Source organism: Colobus angolensis, unplaced genomic scaffold (assembly GCF_000951035.1).
Source record: "Colobus angolensis palliatus isolate OR3802 unplaced genomic scaffold, Cang.pa_1.0 Scaffold85, whole genome shotgun sequence".
NCBI classification, from domain to species: Eukaryota; Metazoa; Chordata; class Mammalia; order Primates; family Cercopithecidae; genus Colobus; species Colobus angolensis.
Window position 1 is genome coordinate 6,273,518 of NW_012122376.1, and position 26,238 is coordinate 6,299,755.

A 26,238-nucleotide genomic window follows, 5' to 3' on the forward strand; every position below is an offset into this window, starting at 1 on the left:
GGGCAAATGTTCAAAGGGAGACACACTTATCTTAAAGTAGGAAGATATTCAGTGACACTTTGACACTTTAATGTATCTCAAAAATAGCTCTCATGTTTTGCTAGTGGCGGTGAAAGCTTCAGAGGTTATAGGAAAAAGGAAGGCTCTCTTTACTTGCGAAACAATTCAATATGAACCACGGCAGGGGCGATCTTCTCCACCACGTCCGCAATAAAGTTATATTTATGGCGCAAACTATTGGGATCTTCCTGCCCTGAGAACAAAAGCAAAGAATAGATACTTAACGATACTCTGCTGTGGTCACCTAGAGAAAGACATGGGTTAGAGGAAGCCAAAATGCATGCTCAGCCTTTGGAATTCTGAAGGTGGAGTGAGCACAGTTCCCCCACCTGGGCTCAGGTGCAAATGTCCATCGAACTCCCAAGGGAACGCCCACCCAGGTAAGGCAGTCAAATCCACTCATGATAACCTCCTTGCTCAGGTTCTCTGCTCTCAACAGAGTCACCACAAAATCACCTCTGCTCTGGTGTTGAGCAGAAGCACCAGCAAATGCTTCTACCTCACACCAGCCTTTCCAAGAAGCTGATGGCCCAAGTTTTGTTGTTGTTGTTTGTTTTGTTTTGTTTGTTTGTTTGTTTTCTTTTTGAGATGAAGTCACGCTCTGTTGCCCAGGCTGGAGTGCAGTGGCGCAATCTTGGCTCACTGCAACCTCCACCTCCTGGGTTCAAGCGATTCTTCTGCCTCAGCCTACTGAGTAGCTGGGATTACGGGCACCCACCACCATGCCTGACTAATTTTTGTATTTTTAGTAGAGATAGGGTTTCACCATGTTGGCCAGGCTGGTCTCGAACTCCTGACCTCAGGTGATCCACCTGCCTGAGTCTCTCAAAGTGCTAGGATTATAGGCGTGAGCCACTGCACCCAGCCAAGGGTCCCTTTGTGATGTGGTATCACCCTCTGCCTGCGTCCCTTCCCTGAGTCCCCACCATTACAAAGAAGCAACCCTCCTGAGAAACACCGCAGGAGCGAAGGAGCGCCGGGGCTTTTCTCTAGGAGAGGCTCACCAGATGGGTAGATCTGAGATTATTATGAAGAAATATGAAGGCAAAGGGGCAGCTCCTATCTTTCCCACTGACACCCCAAGGCAAGCTGAGGCCATCGTCCGTCCCCAAAACCGTTTCCACCATGCCTTAACCACGCGTTCCAACCCTGCCCGGGACATCCCAGACAAAAGGCATAAGAGGTGCCTTAAGACTGTGGGTGAGAAAAAGAGAAAAATCAAACGACTGTAATGCTTTATACCTACAGTCATGCACCACATAACATTTCAGCCAACCGCAGACCACAGCGCCATTGTTTTTACTGTACCTTTTCTATGTTTGGATACCCAAATACTCACCATTGTTTCAACTGCCTACAGTATTCGGTAAGGTAACCTACTGTACAGGCATGCAGCCTAGACACAACAGGCTCTACCACCTGGCCTAGGTGTGTAGTGGGCTATGCCATCTAGGTTTGTGTAGGCGCACTCTGTAACATTCCCACAGTGATGAAATCGCCTAACGACGCATTTCTCAGAACGTATCCCTGTCGCTCAGTGGTGCATGATCGTTTATACTACAGTGAGTGGCCCCACGTGGTGGGCGTTTCCAAAGCTACTTTCAACAAAGCTGTCACATGTCCCGATGTGAGGCTCTCACCCAGCAGGGCTAAAAGTTAGTTTCCGTCAACCAGAGGCACACACCCAAGGTAACTGATTCAAAAACGGGCTGCTAGAGATTCAGAGTTCTGGGCTCCCATTTTGGCGGCACAGGTGGTGGCAGAGGCAGTGTGTCCCTGGAAGTGCAGCCTTAGCCTACTACTCCAGCTCCTAATCTCTGCCACCTGCTGCTACCTCTTAACAAGTCTCTGCTCAAGCAGGCTGGAGGGCTTCCAGGCTGGTCTGCAGCTAAGAGCCATGCACCCCATTCTTCCCCCTTGGAGTAGCTCCGCGTTGCACAAGCAGGCTCCAGAGACCCGCACTCCTTTGTTAGCGGCTCGCTACGAATTGACAGGAAGCTTCTGGAAACTTTCACAGCAATTTCACATGGTAATCTTATGTCTGTTGCGTTGAAAAATGAATAACTGTGGCTTGTATTTCCTGTCTCATATTTTGTATTTTGTAGGTATTTTGTGTCTCATTTACCAACAGGCCTGTGTGCCTGCCCCTAACACACATGCACATACACACAGAGATGCACACGCACACACACACAAACTCACACATACACACTATGCATACACACCCACACACGTATGCACATAAACACACCCACACACATACACCCACACTCATACACAGACTGTCACATAAACACCTATATACACTTCCACACAATTCATATACTCACAGATGTGCACATACACACAGAGTCACACATATATACATACAAACGCACGCACACACACACACACAAACGTGCCTCTCTCACCACTAGGGTGGCAGCCCTTCCCCAGGCTCTAGGCTGTAAGTAGAAGCTGTGAGACGTCCCAGCCCTCTTGTGACCCATCACAGTTTCATACCCACTGGCTCCCACATCCCTACCACGCTGGGTCACCAGGGGCCATAGTAACCCAACTTGACACCATAGGGCACAGGGACATCTGGAGGACCGCCTGCCTCTCCCACGCTTGCTTTCTCGGAAGTGAGAGTGCATCTGTGAACAAAGGGCCCCTTTCTGTCCTGGCCCCTGACCTCTGAGCTGCTTTATTTAAAGATTGGAATCATCTCTTTTTACACAGCATGGTTTTCTAAGGTACAGAAAAAGATCTGCAACTACTAGGAGGAATAATTTAACAAATTCAGGACAATATCATATTATTATTTTTGCTTTCAAAACCCTTTCATCAGCTGCCTTAATTTAATTTTTTCTACCTTCCTGTGGAACAGGAAAATCAGGTATCCTTCCCATATTATATATGGGGAAACTGAGGCTCGCAGACTTTAAATAACTTCTCCATGGACACTAAAATTTCTTAATAGAGAGTATAAGTAACAGGTAGATCTGGGCAAGCCCTCCCAAGCCCACAATGTCACCAGATTTACAGCTTCTCGCTTCAACACTGGCCCCCTACAGATCTGCTACCCTCCCAGGTTTCTAGGTAGTTGCAAATAATTGATGTGTCTCCTTGAGCACTCCAGTAGGAGGTGTAAATAAGGGAATGGAAATGTTCCTTCTGAACACAGAGCCTGGCGAACGTCACCAGAGACAGCTGTAAACAAATGCATCTGGGCTTCCTCAGACCAGCTTCCTGGGGAAAGGCCAAGAAGAGGTTTAACTCCGGCCAGGCCAGCAACACAGAGACAGCGTGGTGTTTCAGAAACTCACGAGAAGGACCATTACTAGCGCCTTCCCACTAAGGATCATTAACTGACTTCCTCTTTCTGGCTTCCCGAATTAGGTATGGGAGAATCTGCCCACACCAGAGGCAAAAATGAAGATGGATTGAAGATGGATTTTGCTGGGCAGTTGCCTTCTCACACAGTCACAGAAAGTGGCTCCAGGGTCTGTCCACCAGGAAAGCAACAAGGGAGACCAAGGAGGATCTGGCCTGGCCACTGGAAGGCCCAGTTCCAGCCTCAGTCCCTTGGGCAGCCTCCATTTCCTCATCTGTAAGATGGACCAAATGCCTCTAGAATGAGCTGTGAAGTCTGCTCCAGCTCCAACCTTCTGTGATGGAATCCCTGTCTCTCCCTCTCCCCAGCGTGCTGCAGGAAGATAAAGAACATGTGAAATTTGAGATCAGGTCCAGAACTCTCCAAATTCTGTAGATGAGGAAACAGAAAGAAGGAGCAGTGGGATCACAGACCATATGACAAGCCTGACTGACAAGCCATCGTGACGCATCTCAGATGAAAAAGCAACCATTGACTTCCATTCTTACCATCCCTGGGTGGACCAGTGGCAACAGGAAAATAGAACAGAAATAACTAAACAGAAGAAACATCAACTAACAGTTCAAAGATGGACAAAATGTCAACTGAAAGAAGAAGAAATATTTGGCTTGTCCAAATGCCATTTCAGAGTGAGGAATAAAAGTGTGTCTAAAAGCAGCTTGGTTCAGTGTTAGATTCCTGTTCCATTAAAAAGGCTCATCCATGAAACTAGATGGAGTGGCCACTGCCTGATGTTCTACAGAAACCCTGGCTGGCCCATCTGCTGTGATCTTAACTGTGGGTCAACTGTCTTCCTTCCAGAGGGTCAGTCCCAATGGAGAATCCCCATAGATGGGCCCAGGTTGGTTCTGCCACTGCCCACTCTCCAAGGGGTTCAGGGGACAGAGGGTGGGGGCGTCCAGGCCACTCAGCATGAGGAGAAGGCTGTGCACAGTCTCTGGCCTCAGATGGACCAGAATGTGACCCTCAGCATAGTGCTCACTAGCTGTGTGGCCTTGGACGTGTTACCTCACTCTTCCAAGTGTTAGCCCCTCATCCATAAAATGTGGTAACACCATCTACCTCAATGTGTTTTCTATGCTGATTTCATGATCTACTGTATATGAAATGTTTGATCAAGCCATGGCATACAATTTAGAAAGAAGAAAATCAACAGGACTGGCCACGGTGCTGCTCAGTGGCAGCTCTGCATAGGTGAAGCACGTCACACATCAGTGGCACAGCAGAGAGGTAAAGGGAGGTGTCTGGAGACCCACTCAGCCACCTCCGCTCCTCCTAACAGTGTCATCATATCACTGCGAAGGTATGATCCAGGGAAGCTGTGTGGCAGGCTGGTTTTTCCGGCCTTCACCTATATCTCTTCTCCCTAGCTTACAAGGGTACCCCACTACAGAAAGGAGACAGGGCAAGGTCAGCAGATAATCTAGCCTGACTGCAGCCCAGGTGAGCTCTTAAACCTGACGAATCAACCAACCTGAAGAAGGCCAATGTAACGCCCTAGTAGGTAAGGACCATGCCTCCTCCCCACACTGTTCTGTTAAGCCAGAACTGAGGAAGCAGAAGGCAATGAGGATGGGAAGCCTCCAGCAAGGTCAAGGCCTGGCTCTTTTAACTGCTCCTTTATTGAACAGAAAGCTGGAACTGGCTGCCGTTCAGTAATGGACCACACAATGAGGCATGAGAAAGAAAGAAAAGGCATCGAGATTGGAAAGGAAAATGTAAAACTGTCTTTATTTGCAGATGATATATATGATAGTCTATGTAGAAAAATTCTAGAAATCTATGAATATATGACTGCGTTTGTCAATGTCACAGGATAACAGGTCAATAAATAATTGCATTTCTATGTATTAGCAATAATTGGAATCAAAATTTTTAAAATATAACTATAACAGCATCAAAAATAAATATCAAATAATTAGGGAAATATTTAACAAGATATTTGCAAGATCTGTACACTGAAAGCTACAAAATGCTATCAAAATAAAGAAGACCTAAATAAATGAAGAGAAATACCACACTTGTGGATCAGAAGATTCACTATTGTTAAGCTATCAATTTCTCACAAATTGACCCATAGATTAAGCACACTCCCAGTGAAAATTCTGAGCAGGATTTTTTGTAGAAATTCACAAACTATTTCTAAAATATATGTGGAGAACACAGAGCCTAGACAATCCAGAGTAATTCTCCAAAAGAAAAAACTGAATGACTTATACAGTGCTACACGATTTCATTTTTAAACAGAAAAACTGAGTAACTAAGATTCGTAAAATGATAAGTTACAACAATTTATAGAGATGGATCTTTCCACTTACCTAGTAAATATTTATCATTACTGATATTTAACACAATAAATGGCCCATTAAGAGAAGCCAACATTTCCTGTAACTTTATAGTTTAAAAACTGCCAGGATTCAATCCCAATATAATAAATGATTCGTCTTCCCTCTTTATAAACTACTAGTCAAGCACACAACTTCATAAATGTTGCTTCCTTGAAGCACATCATCCCTGGAGTTTTACACATAATACTTCTTAACAACTTTCAACAACATCCTTCAAGGAGGAAGAGAAGAGACATATGCAGTGCAGATAAGCTTCAGTCATTATTCTCCAATATTTCATGTTACTGAAAAGAGCAAGGCATTAAGTGTTTGACATTCATTATCCCACTTAACACAATTTGTTGCAGTAAAAATGAAAATCGCAGTATGGGGAGTATGAATTAAAGGATAGACTTTTATCTGTGTTTCTCTCAAAAGAATAAGCACAAAGTTGAATGTGTGCTTTTTTTTTTTTTCTTTTTGAGACAGAATCTGACTGTCACCCAGGCTGGAGTGCAGTGGTATAACCTCGGCTCACTGCAACCTCCACCTCCTGGGTTCAAGTGATTCTCCTGCCTCAGCCTCCTCAGTAGCTGAGATTACAGACACACAGCACCACACCCAGCTATTTTCTGTATTTTCAGTAGAGACGGGGGTTTCACCATGTTGGTCAGGCTGGTCTCGAACTTCCGACCTTGTGATCCACCCGCCTCACCCAAAGTGCTGGGACTACAGGTGTCAGCCACCATGCCTGGACGAATATGTGCTTTAAATACATCAAAATGTATGCTGCTTTCATCTTTAAGGCAAAAATGCCAGGTAAAGACTAGATCTGAGGCAGGAAGAAGCCAGAATCATGTCCTTATGGTTCTAATGCCATGGTTCCCATAGTCTGCCCCAAGGGACCCCAGAGTGCCACAGAAAATTCATTGATATTTCAGGTTTTCTGGGGAAATACAGTGATATGGGATCACTGTTAGACACCTTGTAAACTAACTCTAGACCAATCATAGTTTCGAAGTCAGATCACACTACATCTCTTTTCACGAGTCCATATGAAGCTGGATTTCTGGCAGTCACTGTGATAAAAAGAATGTACCACACAAAAATCTGTGTTGAACTGGAAATGGGGATGGTGGTGTCCAAACTGATTCCAAGATTTGAAAGGTCATGTGACACCCAACAGGTGCACATATCCCATTCATAAGTAATCATGCTTATTGAATAATGAAATTAAAATGTCTTTTTTTAATGACCACTGTGCTGTAGGGACACAAATAGTTATGAAATTGTTTGGACCTCACTAATTGATCAACGGAACTGTTGGGTACTTTTGAGCCTTACTGAGGACCATGAAGAAATGACTGCACTACTGTATTTGTCCATTTTCACACTGCTGATAAAGACATACCTGAGACTGGGTGATTTACAAAAGAAAGAGGTTTAATTGGACTTACAGTTTCACGTGAATGGGGAAGCCTCACAATCATGACAGAAGGCAAGGACAAGCAAGTCACATCTTACATGGATGGCAGAAGGCAGAGAGAGCTTGTGCAGGGAAACTCTCTTTTACAAAGCCATCAGGTCTTGGGAGACTTATTCACTATCATGAGAACAGTGCAGGAAAGACCTGCCCCCATGATTCAATTACCTCCCACCGGGTCCCTCCCACAACATGTAGGAATTCAAGATGAGATTTGGGTGAGGACACAACCAAACTGTATCAACTACTAAAGGTGCCACCAACCATGACAGTTTGGGAGGCTGATGCTCTTGGGCTCTCTGCAGTGGTTGGGCCTGAATCCCTGCATAGGCACAAGAAGCAGAAGTGGATAGACAGCAAACATCCACAAAGCTTCAGAATGGAGCCCTCCATCTGCCCTGTGAGGGGCCCTAGCAAAGTGCTATCATCTCGGCTTGTAGAGAGTATGTAGAATTGAAAGAGTGAAGCTGCAGCTGGTTGAGGCCACGGTCTCCTGCCCTCTGTCACACATCTATCCCATCAGGGTGGCTGCCGGCATTTGGGGGAAGAGGCTAAGGGAAAAGAAAAACTGGATAATCATTTTGTTTGGGTTAAATGAGATACATTTGTGTGCTTTGAAGTCCCTTCTGTGTCTAGTTAAATTGCTGTGTCTATCCTGCTATATGTGTGGTCTCCAGGGACACCCTACTGCTCACCCTGCTGGTTCCCCTGGTGCAGGCCAGAGGTTGTACAGAAGACAGTGAGTGTGTGGGTAGCAGAAAAATACTGACTTGATCATAATAATCATCCAAAAAATAATAAAAGTAATAATAAATTATTCTATTTTCTCTTTAGGAAATATTACAAAAGCATTGTCACATGAAAAGGTGAGCAGAGTTCACAGCCAAAAAATAGAGGAGGAGGCAGGGACATTTTCAAGATGAAGGGGTGTTCAGCAGTTAGCTTTTTTTAATCTTGTTTTTCTGGATTTTGTGATGTTTGCAGTATTTGTATATTTTCTGAAGTTTGTCATTTTGGGCATTTTCTCTTTTCAATCTATATAAATAATAGTTTCATCCCTAATGTTATATTCATAATTTTGAGGGGTTATTTTCTTGAAGGGGGTATCCTGAACTGTACAAGTTTCAGATTCCATAAAACCTGGACCTGCCAGTGGGAGAAGGTACCAATTCCTGCTCAGGTGGCAGTTCCCACTGTCCCTCGTCCTCCCACCACCTCCCTCCAGAGCACAGAGCTGGCTCCCAGCTTGAAGGGCACTCATGCTATGCCAGCAGGACACCAGAGCTACGCCTGTAGGACACGCTGCCTCGGCCAGACAGCTAGCAGGGACCCTCAGTCACCAACACTCCATGGCCAGCATGGGGGCTTTACTTTAGGGGACCAAGGCAGCTTTCCCTGGCATTCCCATTAGACTCCCAGGCCAGCTCTCTCCCCACACTGGCCAGCAGCTAACCCAGGTGTGCCAACCCCCTTCATTGTCCCTGCATGGGACCCTGGGGCCCTGTCCCCGTTTTTGGCTCTGTCTCTTGTCCCTTCTCCGTGCAAAGCTTCCTGCCCCTGCCTGCCCTGATGTGGCAACTTGGGTTCATAAACGCAGAGCATCTGGGATGGGTGGGAACACCAAATTGTACTCCAACCCACACACATTCCCCGTGGGGCCAGCCACCCTAAGGAAGGTCACACCTTTCGGCTCTAAGTTAATGCCTCCATGCCCACTTCTGCCCCTTATAGCTGTGTGACTTCAGACCGTCCCTGTCCCTGCTTGAGCCTCAGTCTCTCTTTCTGTAACACGGAGCTAATATCGCCTACTCCACAGGGCTTGGGAGTCCTAGGTGAGATTGCACATAAAGCACTAAATATCATGCCCCATCTTCAAGGCCAAGGCCACCTGGGTTACCATCTCCCAGCTCTCAGACCAGAGCCAGGTCTCCACATCCCTCCCAGGTACATTTCAACACCTCCAAGTGGCTCTTCTCAAGCTTCTGAAGCTTCCAAGAATCCCACTCTGCGCTAATTCAGGCAGGCCTCACCTCTGTCTTCAGTGTCTCCCCCTAACTGACAATGCCACTTTGGGGTACATAAACTTCCTGCAGGATCCCCACAGCCATCTCCATCTCCTCGGGCCCACGATTACCTCTCATTTGCCATGTGGCACTGATTCCTCCACTCTCCCCAGAACTCCTTAATGCACACTCCCACCGTGCAGACCTCTCCCCACACCTCCAAAGTGCTTCACCCCATCCGCCTGCATTCATGCCTCTTTTCCTTCCGGCCTGGATGATCTCATTCTCCTCCCCCCCAGCTAGTCAAATCCCACCCAACCTTCAATGTTGGCAATAAAATAATATTATCAATAAGAATAACAGGACCTATTTATTGTATAGCATCTACTATATGTCAAGCCCAATAATAGGCACAAATATTACCTCTAATCTTTCCTGCAAGCCTGCAAGGTGCATCTTATCACCAGTCTACAGAAAGATGAAAAAAAACAAGGATCAGAGAATTAAATCATGTTGCCCAAAGCCTCAGAGCTGGCGAGTGGCAAAAGCGAGAGCCTGACCCCATCTGTCTGGCTCCCAAGCTGGCCTCCCCCCTTGGTCCCCGCCTTCTCAGCCAGCCTCCAGCCCCCTGCAGCCCACATCATTGTGGGAACATGCTTCACACTTTGTGAGATCAGGGCCAGGACGCAGGATTAACAATCTAACCTTCCCTTCCAGCCAGAACAATCCCGCCTTCCAATTTCTCAGCAGAGTTGATAAGTAGAGCTAATTTGGAAAACAGAACGCAGTGTATTCGAGGGAAAAGAAATGAATCCTCCTTTATTCACAGGGAACAGCATGTTCCCAAAATTCAAATCAGTTGTAAGAGCAGATTGATCCAATCAATGGCATTTTAATGCACTGTCCTAGATTCAAGACTAGCTACATAATATGCAGCGCCCAGTGCGAAATGAGTATGTGGGGCCCTTTGTTCAAAAATTATTAAGACTCCCAAGAGAGCAATAGCAGAGCATTAAAACAGGTGCAGCACCCTTCTGAACATGGGGCAATGTGTGACTGCATTACAAATTCATTTAATACCCAAAATCCAGATTTAGCACAGAAAAGCATCACAGGAGCTGCTCCGGTGCTACTGGAGATGCTGCCTTAATCTGATCAAACCCAGGAGCCCAGGAGCAGTCTGCAGGGGCTGACACAGTCCCCCACCTGCAGGGAGGCAAGGTAGCCATCCTCCCTGCAATGCCAGAACAGTGCATACTCCAGCCAAGGCAAGCTGTGCAGCCCAGGCAAGCCCCTCATGCTGAGGCCTCCTCACATTTACATTCTAATGTCTCTCCCAGCTTGCAAATCACTTGTGACTCTTCACCTGATTTCCTCTACTTTAAATACCAGCAAAGGTACTCCTACTTTAAAGATTACAAATAAGAATACATACAACCCAGTACCAACAATTGCCAGGATCCCGGGGAAAGGATGAGATGTGAAGACAGAAACTCAGCCAAAAATATGGCTGGATTGGGCCAGTGTCTGCTCACCAGGATGGAGGCCGGGATGAGCTAAGAAACTGGGCAGGTCCGTCAGCAGCAGCTCATCCGCTTCCCCTGTCCCAGCCTCCCTTCCTTCTGCCATGTGGGTTTGGGCATAAGTGACAAGAAAATAAAAGTTCTTTCAAAGGCAAGAGCACAAAATGCATCATGCAGAGGTTGGAAATTAAGGCCCGTGGATAGCACGTTCCATCCTCACTTGAAAAGCCAGGCAGCAACCTCCCGACCATGTAAGGACAAGGAGAAGTAACTGTCCAGGAGACTGCCTGCTGGGCCCCCACTGCTATATGCTCAAAGTCCTGCCCTAAAGCCTGGGACATTTCTCCTGGTCACTTGCAGACACACTGCCACTCTCTCTGGCAAGGCTGCTAGACACCAGTCAGAAACTGTAAATAAAGAAGGCCAGCACCGCAGGCCTCCAGTGCAGTGTCAGGAGAACTTGAAATAATCTCTGGGAATGGCTCAGTGAGGTCTGGGACTCACTCCTCAGCTGCCATCAGTACTCTCCCAGCCCAGCAACCCAGCAGGAGTGAGGTCTAGCCTCGGGGCCCCAGCCTCCAGGCGCCAGCAGCTTTTGGGAGGTCCAAAATCCAGTCACACTCAGAATTTCCTGGGGTATACATGGGGGGTACATGCTGGAGGCTTCATCTTCACCTTTATGCTGTCTGAGGGGCTCATCATATATTTCTTTGGCATCCCCTTCAGCCCCGAGCATGGCTAGATTAAAAGTCACTACAAAGAGGCTACTTGCTGAATAAATAAATCCAGAACCAAATCCAGGTGAGACTCCTAGAAGAAAATGACACACCGGGAAACTTATCGGCAGGTGCCCGGGGCCACTCTCATCCACTTGGTTCCACTCACAGCTCAGCACCTTTACAGAGAAGTGGGGGAGAGCGAATGCAGTCAAGGCTGGATGCAAGCTCAACCATCCCTCTAGTGCTCCTCTTACTTCCCAGCCTCTCACTTCCCAGCGGAAGGCCCCCCAACGTGCATTTGTGATGGGGCAGGGGTGCAACAGCAGAAACAAAGCAGAGAGAATGCAAGGACTGCAGGCCCAGGGCAACTGGGACCGAGTGCCTGCAAACAGGCAGTCTCTGGGTGGCAGGAAGAGAGGACCTGGAATATTGATCTTTACACTGAATGCAGGGTCCTCACCACTGAACTTCAGCTGTCAGGACTGGAATGTGAGCTCCACCCCTCTGGACAAGCCACAGGCACCTGAGGGCAAGTCGGACGCCTGCAGCAGGTGTGAGTAGGCCTGTCCAGACAGGACCCAGATAGAGGCAGGTGGTTAACTAACCTGATGCTGTGCAGCTGGGGAGAGGGGCTGGTCCACGTTCAGGAGGCCAAGGATGACTTTTCCCTAAGAAAAACTCCCTTTGTGAGGTTTCTCGCTGAATTTGAGAATGATCATGAAAAGCACAAGGGGAGCAGGCAGAGGAGTGGGGAGAGACAGCACGTGGGCTGCATTTAAATGAGCCGTGAACTGCAGAGAAACACAGAGCGCTTCCTCTTCCTCCAGGGAACTTGGACTATGTTCTCTCAGAGGGTCAGGAGAGAAATCAATTTTAAAAGGTTCCTAATGGCCAATGAGGCATGAAGCGAAAGGAGATGGGGCCTCCTGTCTGCAAGAGGGGTTGCCTGGGGAAAGAAAAAGAAGCATGTATGGCCCAGCGAATGCAGCAAAGCTGCCCCAGAACACATATTTCTTTCCCAAGTTTTCAGTTTGAGTGGCTGCATGCTGTCTGCCCCGCTCCATTAAATTCCAAGGAAACTTGTCAGCCACGGCTCCAGCCCAGAGCCCGGCCCAGCGCTGGTCTGGGGCATGGAGGCAGCAGAAACAGAAGTGAGACCTTGCACATTCCGGGAAACCAGACCCCCATTCTAATCGCTGCTGCTGGTACTGCACATTCCAGGGCGCCGGGGACATGGGCGCAGAGGGGCCTGTGTGACTGGATGTCCTCGAACTCTGCAGAGAAAATGCACAGGAAAGACAGTGGCATTGCTAAGTGGCAGCACAGGCAGCCAGCTGAGGTCTAAAGGAAACCTGAAACCCTATGCACCATCAGGGCCACTGTCTGCAAACCTAAGGAAAGCCAGCCTTCGGTGTCTCCCACGGCCAACGGCCCTCAGACCTGTTCTTGTTAAAATACACTGAATTCACAAGCAGGAATTATTATTTGTCTAAAAAGGTTAAAATCTGAATGATGAATGACCACGCTCTGTCTTTTGTATAGAAATAAATGAAATTCAGGAGAGTTTCGTGTGGCTTCTTTCTTTCCCTTTAACGAATCAAGGAGGAAGAGGTGGGGGAGCCGGGAGCCTGTCCTCAACTTTCAGTCCACATTGGCACTTCCAAGTGTTGGCAGCCCTTCTCTTTCCGGGACAGTCTCCCAGACGGCTCCAAGTGGGAAAAGCTTGCCGGACGCCAGACCTCAGGCTGCTCCCCCGTCTTGCATGTCCCGGGTGCCTTCAGCAGTAACTGTTGCAGGGGCTGGGCCAACACTACAGCAGATGGTGCCTGGAAAAGTCTGTGGCAGGTGAAGCGAAGGAGGAAGACTTACCCAAACAAGGCTAAGACGGTCTCTCTCAAATAGAGCAGATTCGAAATGCGCTTTCGGGGGGCACTTGGCCAGCTGGCTGTGAACCCCTCTCTGTGCTGTCAGTCACAAGCACAGCCTAGATCTGCATCGTTGGCTTTACTGGGAAAAGATGCTTTTTCCAGAACAACTATGTTGTTGTTTATGTTGTCTATGTTTAAAGGTGCCTGGCATTGAAAATCACTTTTCAGACTCACTGGCGGAAAAAAAAAAAAAAAAATCGTGTTTTTTAGTCCTTGCTTGGATCTATGGTGAGTGCTTGGGTTTGATCAGTGCTGTTACATTTGATAGTCTTTTCTGGCCTATTTTATGTATTAGGGAAAAGCTTCCAATCAATTCCACTGCACAATTTTTTTTTTTCAGATGCCTCCTGAATGCCCAACATGATGTATCTATTATTATCTTCAGGGAAACAGCTGACTGCTCAGTTCACAAAAACACCATTAACTTTCCTCTTGATAAGCGTCTGGCTCCGGTCCTGACCTTCGCAGATTTCTCAGCTGGGTTCGCTTCCTGCGCCGACTCCTCAACATAGGTTGTTATGTCTGCAGCTGCCGGGGCTGTTCAGTCTCCCCAGCCCCCCAGCCTCTGGCCGCAGACTGGGAGGCAGTGCCCACAGGGGTTGAGTCTGCCCCCGTGGTGCAGGCGGAGGGCCTGGGGCTGCAGAGGGGCAGAAGAGACGTGAGGGAGGGAGGTGACAGTGAACGAGCCCCTGTATCAAGGAAGAGGCCGGTTCTTGCAAGCAATACCCAGCACCCATGCGACGGGAACTTGTGAAACAGAGACAGACACCAGAAGGAAGCTTTGGCTCAAATAAGAAATGAAAAGTGGTCCCGGACCCAAAACAAGCCACTTCCCCTTCCTGGGTCTCAGTTACCTCAGTGGTAAGATGAGGGGGGTAGGCTAGACGGTTTCCGAAATCCTTTCCAGCTCCAAAGAAGTTCTGTGATCTAATAAATCTGAAAAGTGCATTTCCTCATGTTTTCCCTGCAGTGCGTAATCCCCATCTGTATAGAATATTCTTGGTTTTAATGCTGGCTTCCTGAGTCAGGTGCTACAGTTTCTTCCAATGCAACCAGTCAGTATCACCTGTGCGTTTAGATGTTCACAGTGACCTTCCAGGCTGAAATTAGGATTCCCCATCAGGGAGGGGAGATAAAATAGAAGTCAGGTCTCCCTGTATCCATAAAAAGGCATATTTTTAATCATAAAATGGAATGAAATAATGATCCATGCTACAACGTGGACAACCTTGAAAACATTATGCTAAGAGACAGAGGCAGTTACGTATTGTTTGATTCCATTTATATGAAATGTCCAGAATAAGCCAATTCATAGAAACAGAAAATGTACCGGTGGTTGCCTAGGGCTGGACGGAGGAGAAGTACGGGGTGGCTACGAATGGATACGGGGTTTGTTTTTAGGGTGATGAAAGTGTTCTGGAGTTGGTAGTGATAGGTGCATGATTGTGAATACACAAGAACAGCAAATTGTACACTTGGGGTAAATTTTATAGTATGTAAATTATCTCTCAATTAAGCTGTTTTAAAAACAAAAATAATAATGTTCTTTGTTTCTTTTTACTTTTTTAATGTGACTGCTAGAAAATAATTTTGTATATGCAGCTCCTGTTATACTTCTGCCTATGTGTACAAAACATTTGAATAAACATTTTCATCACTTTTCAAAACAGACCAAATCAGTCTGTCCTCCTCCCGCATCCTGGACGGAGCTGGCATCCGAGAGGCTCACTGCAGCGAGCCCTGGGCTGGGCTTCCTGAGACCTGGGTTCTCTGTCACCTCCTAGTTTGTGACCTCCAGCCTTCAGGTCGCCTCACTGGTCCCAGACTGCTCACCTGAGACGCGAGTGTTGGAAGGACAAGCTGACAACCACCCGAGCCCCTCCCAGGTGAGACTGCCTGTGATCACAACTCAACCAGGTAGAACCAAATTTGAAAAGTGCTCATTATTCTACCCCAAACATTGCTCAACTCTTAAGAGCAATCAACCTGAGAATAAAAGTAACCTGTAAGACCAAAAACGTAATCTAACAGTGAGCAGAATGGCTGGGGTTCAGCACCATCTTCTTCCATTATTCCTGAAGGATTGCTTTTGGGATAATTTCTTTCAGTGACTTACGAGGTTGAAATTCTAGAGCTGATGGCAACAAATATGGCTACAACCTTTCTGGAAAATAATTTGGCAATTTATACCAGAACCATAAAAATTCCATATCCTTCTTTCCAGTTTCTGTACTTCTTAGTACCTCTCCTAAGAGAATGACCCTAGATACAGAAATAGCCATAAACATGAAAATGTCCATCTCAGGATTTTTAACATCACAACCTTGGCCTAGATGGATGTGGACAGGGGAACAGTTAACCAAATGGTGGCAACACTTGGGACAGAAATTATGGAATTAGGCCAGGCATAGTAGCTCATGCCTGTAATTCCCACACTTTGGGAGGCCGAAGCAGGCCAATCACTTGAGGCCAGGTGTTCGAGACCAGCCTGGCCAACATGGCAAAACTGTCTCTACTTAAAAATATAAAAGGTAGCTGGGTGTGGTGGTGCAGGCCTGTAATCCCAGCTACTGAGGAGGCTGAGGCATGAGAACTGCTTGAACCTGGGAGGTAGAGGTTTCAGTGAGCCAAGATCGTGCCCCTGACTCCAGCCTGGGCAACACAGCAAGACTCTGTCTCAAAATAATAATAATAATAATAATAATAATAATAGTATTTCTGGAGAGATGGTAATGGTGAAATATGAATCTTCTTTTCTTAATTTTTCATAGGATTAAATTACGTTTATAATATTAAAGAATTGAGATAGTACAATATGTCATCAAATGTATAAATGCATTTTCTGTCATGTCTGAACAGTAGAGAGAAAAGACACAAAAAAAAGTCTTTATGCTAGGAGAGGAAAAACTTGTATACTCTGCTCAAAGAAAATCTAACCACAGCTGAAAAGACATGAAAGCATTTCAGTCCTCATTCATCAGTGAGTCCACCATGATATTTATACTGATATTTTCCCTTCAGCAAAATTATTATAATTACCATTCAAAGGCATTTATATGTGCTTATAATTCTTGAAGGGAGACATCAGTCATCAGATGAATAGCTTTTTAGTCATCTTCTAACCCAAGGAAATTATTTTAGGGAGAAGTAGGGAGAAGGGTTTTCTGCAACCTCATTTTGATTAGAGAGACTAAGGGAGCAAGGCCTGTTTCTCCAGCTTTACAGGAATACCATGAGTATGGACCATGGCCTCTCCCAAACACCTAACTGCTCCAACAGGTGGATGTGGCTGAGATGGGGAGGGCTCAAAGACTCAGCCCTGGGTCTCAAGATAAACAGACTCCACACTGGCCCCTACAGATGAGCTGTGCGGCTTGTGAGAGTCATGTTCCCATTGGCTCCCTCAGTTTCCCCACCTGTGAAGCGAAGGGTTGGGCTCTAGGACCTGCCAGGACCCTTTACCCTCAGGTTTCATACTCTGGGATTCTGTCTTCTCTACAAGTCAGTTGGTGGCTTTGGGAAGCCACCAGTGTCCTTACAGGTAAGGTGGTGTCCTCATCCACAAGACGCATGTAAACAGGGAGTTGATGGGTCAGAGATGGTTGTCAAAGGTAGGAGCAGAATGATACTTTTCAGAGGACAGAAGGACTATATGTTTGGCCAGTGATGGGACTTCCAAGGGAACAGACTGTAAATGAGAAGTGTCACACAATCCCACAGACAGAACAATATCCACACACATGGTCCATCCCAGATGCTCTCAAATCCTCACCCTTCCTCCTATCCCTCCTCTGCTATTATCAGACTTTTCCTATTGGGTTTCATCCAGTGGAGCTAAACCACACTGGGCTATATTTTTCAGAGCCAAAAATGCTGGTGGAGAAAGGTCAGGCTGGGATCTGAGGAACCTCAGCTCAGGCCACTTCCTGACCAGCAAACATTAAACAGAAAGTCGGCCTGAGAAGAACACAGGATGCAGGACACAGGATGCAGGCCACCCTGGGAGGAGCGTGCGCTCTCCACGGTGCAGGCAGAGATTGCAGCTTGCTTGGTGTAATGACTGGGACGCTGATGTTCTGGACCAAAGCATCTGCCCTTGGACATGACGGTGGTGAACCCTGCATTTGGCCTTCCTGAAACAGAGGGTCAAGTTCAGTCACTTTGGCCAAGAGCTATCATGTCTCAGTAGGACAAGAGAACATGCCCAGAGGAGACCCACACTTTGACACCCAGGAGGCATATTACTATTTGCATCCTTCCGGCTTCACTATTCTTGGTGTTGGCTCTATCAGGAGCCCTGGAAGAGTCTGGAATTGTCAACTAGAGGTCCTAATCTCTTATAGCTTCAATGCTTTCGGACTCCTGAAGCACTGAAGCTTTAGGCGCTGACAAAGCTCCTTCATATTCCTTGTATCATTGGACTTCAGTGCTTTAGGATTCCTACTACTGAAGCTTTAGGAGTTGACAAAGCTCCTTCATATTCCTTAGCTCCTTCATATTCCTTATATCATTGGACTTCAATGCTTTAGGATTCCTAGCATTGAAACTTTAGGAGTTGACAAAGCTCCTTCACATCCCTTATGTCACAGTATCCTGTTGATGTCTCCTGGGAAGCATCATTGTCCTCCTGTTGCAGCTGAGGAAACTGAGGTGGAAAGGAGTCATCCCAAAGGCCCAAATGGGGCTAGGACTCAGGTTTTCTAACTCTAGTGGTTCATCATGGAGACCGCAATCCAGTGTTTCAGAATAGACTCAGGAGACGTCAGCACTTCTCTTTCAGGAACTGATAGATCAGTAGGCAGAAAATCAGGAAGGATACAGTTGACCTGAATGGCACTATCAATCCACTAGACCTAAGTGACATTTATAGAACCCTCCATCCAACAATGACAGACCACATTCTAGACCAGAAAATACCCCCTAACAAATGTAATAGAATAGAAATCATACAAAATATGTTCTCAGCCCACAATGGAATTAAACTAGAAATTAATCACCGAAAGATAGCTGGAAACATCCACCAAATATTTGATGAATAAACAAAACATTTCTAAATAACACTTGACTTAAAGAAATCTGAAGAATAGTTTGGGAGTGAGACAAACATGGGCTCAAATCCTGGCTCTGCCTCTTTGCACTGGCTGGCCTTGGACAAATTACAGCTAACCTCTAGGAGCCTCTTCTGTAGTCTCAGCTAGAAAGCAAGGATAATGCCCTACCTCTCTGGGTAGCTACAAGGTAAGAACAAAGCAAGGCCCATAACACAATGAGCACAGTGCCCAGCTCCCACAGAGCACCCAGTGGCAGCAGCTCTTTGGGTCACTGTTCTGTTTGATGACATTTCCCACTGCCCTAACTGTCCTGGACAATACAATATTCCTGTATAGCTCACTCTGTGCCACAGAAAAGCAGATGTGACCGCTGAACATTGAGCCTTCCCTCCCCTATGTCTGGTTGGCAAGACTGCCCATCTGCCTGGGCAATCCCAACTGTGTCCATCCGTCTCCACCAAGTGGTGACTGCGCTTACAAAACTGGCACCAAAGAGACAGCTCTCTTAGTCACAGGATATGATATGACTCATATGCTGGAAGATCGGGTAAAATCTTGCCCAAGACTATGTGAGAAGGAATTCTACAGCGAATCTCATCAAACTTTGAGAAAAAAAAAAAAAAACAGCTCATCACAGAGATAGGCCTACCATCTTTATTGCACAACTAATGAAAAAGATGTTCCTGAGGTTTGAAAATATTGCACAAGCTTCTGACTCATTAGGACTGAGGTTGTTCAATTTGGAAATTATCAGAAACTCCAGCCGCAACAATATGCCCTCGGAGACTTTTGTGTGTACAAGGAGACATAATTATCCTGTGGCGAGGGACCAGCTGCTGTCACGGGATGCTGCGGAGGATTGTTTTTATGAAATGTGCTTATTTGACAATTTGTCCTGGAATCTAAAATAATAGGGTATCCATGGACTCCCAAATTTGCCTTTTTTTCCTTTCTTAAGATGTGACAAATCTTTCCTTGTGAGGAATTCCCAGAGCATGGAAACCAAACCAAGCATCATTCAAGAAGGTCCCAGGGCTTCTATAAACTGCCATCTCCTGGGTGTCACAAGCTCCAGGAAGAGTTAACGAGATGACATCTGTAAAATCCCAGGCAATCCAGACACGCAGCTCTTAATTCAAGAGAAGCCACACACTGGTCACATGATATAGGCAACAACTGGGACCTCAGAGGGTGATAGTCAAGGCAACTTTGGGTACCTCTGCCCAGAGAACCTTTTCCAACATAGTAGATGGCAAATTCCGAGTCAGCTCCCAGACACAAGTCTCACATCACCCTCCTTCTCTGTGAAGGTTTCCTAACCCACCCACCCACCTCATCCCCAGGGAGACAAGAGCGTCTACTCCTCCCATACAGCTGACTCCTTTGTCAGTGTCTTGATGATGATGATGATGATGATGATGATGACAATGACAACATGCTAATATTGCCTGAGTTCTAGCAATACATCAGGCACAGTGCTTTGCGTTTCATATAAGGAGGTCCTTCCATTCTGCAATGCCCTAAGAGCTATGTATGTGTCTGCTATTACTTCTATTATCTTACTGATGAGGAAACTGAGACTTAGAGATGAAGTTACCCAAGAAAAGCCACACATCCAGAAAGTGGCAATCCGACTTCAGAAGCCCAGCCCTTAAGCTGAGCATCATACTATCTACCACCAGTACCTTGAGATCAGGGGCCACTAGTCCTTACCTCTGAGTCCCCATACCTGGTACACTTCCAAGCACACAGTAGGTGTTAAATAAATGCTCTGAATGAATTTAGAAGTGGAACTCTCAGCATTGACTCCAAAAGCTGAACTCTGCACCTTTCCAGCAGTGATGGACATGCCTCTTCACAGCCACTTACTTCTGTCCTGAGGCGTGTTGTCCTGGCTAATGTCCCCCTATGGTTCTAGGCACACGTTACCAAGTAGTGCTAAATCACTCCAACTTCCATGCCACTTCCAGGAGCCTTTTGGAAACACATTCAGAATGGCTACACTTCTCAGTTTCTCTATTAATAGGATTTCTCTTTCCTTTTTCTTTTCCAATGGCAGAGGAGGTGGAGATGGAAAAGATAAAAATGACACAAGGGTATTTCACTTCTGACTATCCAAGGCCTTGAGGCTCCAGGGAAGGAGCAAGGGGTATGAGGCTCATGGAAGCTCATCTCTTGGGGATGAACATGTCACCCCTGTGGTCTCCCGGGAACTTTCAGCAGCCAGTACAAAGCCGAAACACAAAGCAACCAGGCTCAAGATGGATCACATCCATTCGATGCCAGCCTTGGCTTTAACCGTCAATAATTTAGGAAAAAAGTAGCTCTTAAGGAAGCCTCCCCAGCCTTTAAATTAGGAATGAGGTGACCACAGCCTCCTCAGAGACTTGTTTTCTTACAAGAATCACAGACCATTCCAGTTAAAAGGAGCCTCAGAGATCAACTGGCCCAATCCCCTCACTGCCGAGGCTCCAAGAGGTCGAGGGAGCCGTTACCTGATCAGGTAACACCCCGGGAAGGGCCAGAGCCACTTGTCCTCAGCCCCTCCACCCCAGCTGGCCTTCCGAGGAACCCTCACCCACTGCCAAGCTTACTTCTTCTTCAAATTAAGCCTGACCAGAGCTATTTATTCACTTGAAATATAAGCTCATGGAAAGTCTGATTTCTGAATCCAAGGCATGAAACTCGTCCAGGATCACACAGCTCCAAACGGAGAATCCAGCCCCAAGCGGAGGCTGTCAGGCTTCTGACCACAGTTAGCTCATGGTGCCCGCCACCATCGCTTACTCAATGCAGTTATTTTAAGTTCCAATGCAACCCGTTTACAGCTCTCTCAGTGGAATGAAGTAACTCAAACACTTGGTTTTTGAGCTTGTTAACGTCCTAATTTTACGAAACCTTAATATTTTAACTCTTTAGCAAAACCAACAGAGCAATAAAAGAAGGCAGCTGAACAGAGCAGGCAGAGCCTCATAAACTGCTCAAAAGACTTCCAAGTTTCGAAGTTTCGGGTGACTAAAAACTGGAGACTCACAACTGTTTCCGCCCACCCTACCCTAAGATGAAGCTCAGGTCCCCAGCACACTTGTTTTTTAAGTGACAAAAGGTGTATTTGAATTGCCAATAGTGGAAATGACTCTCTAGCAAACTGCCCACTCTAACAATGGAAAAACGCAACCCTGGGGGAAGCAGTGATTGTACTGAATGTATTGAGTGTAAGTTCCCTGTGGGCAGTGACTTTGTTTCATTCAACCCTGTCTCCCCAGAGCTCAGCACAGGGTCAGCACTCAGCTAACAATGATGGCTTGTTTGAGGCTCCCATGAAAGAATCACCTAAATAAAGTACATTTTGGGCCGGCCCGGTGGCTCACACCTGTAATCCCAGCACTTTGGGAGGACGAGGCAGGCGGATCACGAGGTCAGGAGATCAAGACTATCCTGGCTAACCCAGTGAAACCTCGTCTCTACTAAAAAATACAAAAAAAAATTAGCCGGGCATGGTGGCGGGCGCCTGTAGTCCCAGCTACTCGGGAGGCTAAGGCAGGAGAATGGCGTGAACTCACGAGGTCTCAGAGCTTGCAGTGAGCCAAGATGGCGCCACTGCACTCCAGCCTGGGCGACAGAGCAAGACTCCGTCTCAAATAAATAAATAAATAAATAAATTTTACAAACCGTCCAGGCCTCCAAGAAGTAAAGCAACCATCTAAGCCCTTGGTTCTTCACCAGGTATGTACATACAGCCTCTGCCTTCAGAGGCTCTGGGATGAGACCAGGAGTAGGCAATACTAAAAAACACCAGAAGCAGAGTTTCTGGGCACCCCTGCAGCTTGCAGACCTCCAACCTTGTCTGGGCTGCTGTAAGGAGTAGGGTGTGCTTTCCTGTAGGATGTACTAGGAGAAGAAATGGATGAGGCTTCTGCTGTTTGGGAAGTCTGTTTCAGTCTTGATCCTGGCTTCCTGTCCGTGTTTTAGCAGAGGTCCGGAATCTTGGCTGGTCTTTTGGGACATGGGGGAGTCTGGAAGGGCTTTCTCTCTTCAAGAGCAGTTTGCTGTCTGGATCTCTGGCGTGGAAACAGCTTTCCTACAGTCCCTCAGCTCTTTTTGCTTTTCTTTAGTGAGGGCTGCACGGATGGCAACTGGAGGCAACCTTGTCAACCTGAACCTGCCGAGTGAGGGCTGTGATCTGTCCTGTTTCATCTCAAGGCCACAGCCATCTGGAGCTCTGTTGATTTCAGCTATTAGCTGGGGCTTAGCTGGGGGTGGTTTATAATCTCTGTTGCTCTGTCAACGGCATGGCATGCTGGTTATGAACGAGACTCTGGATCCAGTTGTATGGGACCAGCAGTCCCGAGCAAGGTACTGCTCTGTGTCTTAGTTGCCCAGCTGTAACCCAGGGAAGACTACAGCACTCACTCACAGGACTGTCAGGAGGATCAAATGAGTTAGTATGCACCCAGCACAGAATAAGCACAACATGTATGTTAGCCCTCATTATTTGTATCCTATTAGTATTTCAATTCCTTTCTTTTTTGTACTCATCTGACCAGCAGAGCTGGAGATGACAGATCTTTGTTCTCTAGTTGAATTGTATACTTTGCTATCCAAACCCCGCCAGTGCATTGACTTCTGAAATAGATGATTTGCCTTCATTTCCAGAGCGGTGAGCAGAGATGTTCTCTGAGGTCTATTCATTAAACAGCTTACAAATGAAAGTACCTTCCTTTGAATGGTGACACATTCCTCTATCCAAAGATCTACTGTGACCCAAAGTACTGGTCACCTGCCTGGAGACCCCTGATCTGATGACATTTCTACCTCTCATCCCCTCGCAGGCTCTGCCCCAGACAAAGCCTCCTTATAATATTTGAAATCACAGCACCCGCTCCTGCCTCGAGAGCTCTGTCTTCAGATCCGTGTGTGACTTGCTCCAACTTCAGGCCTCTAGTCAAGTGGCACCCCTTGAAAAAGCTCATGTCCATTGCAGCTGAAGTAGCTCTCCCGCCAATCTTCGAGCCAGAGCAGGCAGCCAATTCACCTCATTTAACAGTGACGTCAAGTGACCTGCCCGTAGGCACCAGCTGCTGAGTCCTGGAGCCTGGCTTGGACTGAATGAAGTCTGCTGGCTCCCAGGCGCCTGTCCTCGGAAACACCTCCGGAAAGTCAAGGGTGGAGAGTGAGATCCAGAGAGGGGGCGCAGCAAAGCAGTGCCTTCCACTAAGGAAAAACAGAATGCCTGTGTATCGAAAGCACCTCCCATTTGTCTTCATTCATTCATTTATTCATTCACTAATCCACTCGTACCAAGTGCCTCTGATGTGCCAGACAAACATGCAAACGGTGTCAGACACCCTACGGAGCTCAACAAATATTTGCAAAAGAAGGAGGGAGGGATAAAAACAGCATTGTACCCACTCTGTCTCTCCCTCCTTTCAAAGCCACCATGCTTATCCCTCTGTGGCTGTCCCCTCACTGGTACACCGGGGCCCGCTGTGAGCCTGATGGCCAATGGGGGACCTGTTTTCCTCCACACAGGGACTCAGCCAACTCCAAAGCTTGTTAAGCAACTTGCCTCACTAGCAATAAATTAGACGACTTGCATGGTGCCAGCAACTCAGGACCCCGTGCAATGAGACCACAAACAGCGAGACCAGTAACAGCTGGCTTGTTTTGGACAAAAACATGCTTTTTCAATGTTGTTGCCTCACACCCAGATTATTGCAGTAGTCTAAACTCTCCACCCTGGATGCATTCCGCACTCCACTGCTAGGTCAGCCCTACACTACACTAGGCTTTGAGTTGCCCCAGTTCAAGAACATCTGCACACAGGGCCCGGGGCACAGCCAGCCTCTTCAGCTCTGGGACTCTGGGACACCAGCCTGGCTCACTCCTGCTGCCCTCCCCAAACGTCCCCCAGCCACACTGATCTATTCACCTCCAAACAAGTCTTAGGCTTTGGGTATGCTGTTCCCAGCTCTGAGGGGGATGCACGTCCAACCCACCAGGAAATTTACAGCACCTGACCCCTCTCCCACACCCTTGGAGTTAAGTGCTGGCCTGACTCCTCTGAATGAGGCTATCTGGGTTTAAATTCCAGCTGAGTGACCTTGGGCAAGTTTTTCAACCTTAGTTCCGCTATCTGTAAAACAGGAATGAGAAGCTGGGTGTGGTGGCATCTGCCTGTAGTCCCAGCCACTTGGGAGGCTGAAGCAGGAGAATCATTGAGTCCAGGGGCCGGAGGCTGCAGTGAGCCATGATCGCACCACTATATTCCAGCCTGGGCGACAGAGGGAGACCCTGTCTCTTAAGAAGAAAAAAAGAGAGAGAGAGAGAGAGAGGAGAAACTCCCTCCTCCTGAGACCAAATGAGGTCACAGAGGTAACACACCCGGCACACAGACTGAGTGCTCAATAGGCGTGTGCTGTCATCATGCCCATTCTCTAGTCTGCGGGATCACTTGTCTCCGGGACAACTCTCTACTGCCTAACTAGGCTGAGTTTCCCGAGGGCTGTGCTCCTGCGTTGGTGAAATACACAGTCTCGAATTTCACCCAATTCGGCTCTGGTACTGTCCCGTCCATGTAAGCCAAACTATGCCAAGCCCTAGTTGGTCATACTGAACCACATTCCTATAGAGCAAAATCTAGACCAGTCCCTCTGCACTGTGCTCTCCTGTGCCCCTCTCCTGGCACTGCCCGACTTGAGGAGGCAGCGCTGGGGTCGGGCAGCAGCCGCACGGCTGCGCCTAAGCGCACTACCAAGCCCCGCTGTCTGGTTCCTACACCGCGGGACTGGCCGCCGCTGAACTCGATATTCTTCCACATGGCCTCTGCCTGAAGATGAGAAGCATCTCTCCGGAAGGTCCCGCGAGAGAGTTAGACGTTGCTCCACTCCACTCCTTCCCCCATCACCACCATCTCCCCTGCCGAACAGGTCCTGTGTGCGGCAGGCGGGAGGGATAGACTCCTTCCTCATTACTAACCCGGTCCCTTCTACGCCTCTGCAGATTTCGTGATCCAAAGCCCGATTCAGCTTATTCAAAAGGAGCCACTTTCATTTTTGTAGGGCTGGCTCAAAACGAGGAAAGCCACACAGGCAGCAACGCCGCCGAAACGAGTGCGATGCCAAACCGTTCCCTGCCCGGGGTAGACTTTTTGGGGAAACTCCGGCGGGGGCCGGCAAACACTATTCCTTTCCAAAAGAGTTACATACAGTTTTCACGGAGCGGTCCCGTGATCAAAGTAATGCATTTTAAAGGGGACGGAGGAAGCAAATAGAAAAAGCAACAGAAATGACTTCTTGTGGTCCTGAAGCCGCTCTGCAAGGCTCCAGTTCCTAGTCCTGAACTTCTCTCCTCCCTTTATGCTCCCACTCCTCTTATTTGTCCTCGGGTCCCCGCGCTGTGTGGCTGCCCTCAGGGCACTCCGCGGCAGGTCGCCAGGCGTCTCGAGCCCCAGAGTGCAGGCCCGGCGCACCGGCATCGTCTGGGCGCAGAACCGGCCTCGGGCTGGGCGCGAAGCTCGTTTCCCAGGCAGCCTGCGGAAAGCCGCCACCCCGGGGCCCACCTGCCTGTCCCCGAGAGTTGCCCTGGCCACCCCACAACGCTTCGCTGCCCCTCGGTCTGCCCACCAGTCCCGCAGAAGCAGGTCCGAGCTGGGATGGAGAGAATGGGGTGCTGCCCAGGAGCGCGGCGGAGTACCTTGGCCGCAGGCGCCGCGCTGCAGGACGATGACCGGCGGCCGGTGCAACCTCTCGGAGCGGCGGCTGGCGGC

At 47.7% G+C, this 26,238-nt stretch overlaps 1 protein-coding gene across 1 annotated transcript in view; it reads right to left on the bottom strand.

The window, feature by feature from the left end:
• HTRA1 (HtrA serine peptidase 1) overlaps window positions 1–26,238 on the bottom strand; it is a 51,939-nt gene extending 25,701 nt beyond the window's left edge. Inside the window, exons 1-3 of the mRNA XM_011930234.1 lie at window positions 26,216–26,238; window positions 24,061–24,062; window positions 154–253 (exon numbers count right to left, since the gene is read on the bottom strand). The gene's annotated coding sequence lies outside the window, so the exon portion shown is untranslated. The remainder of the gene's footprint in view (window positions 1–153; window positions 254–24,060; window positions 24,063–26,215) is intronic.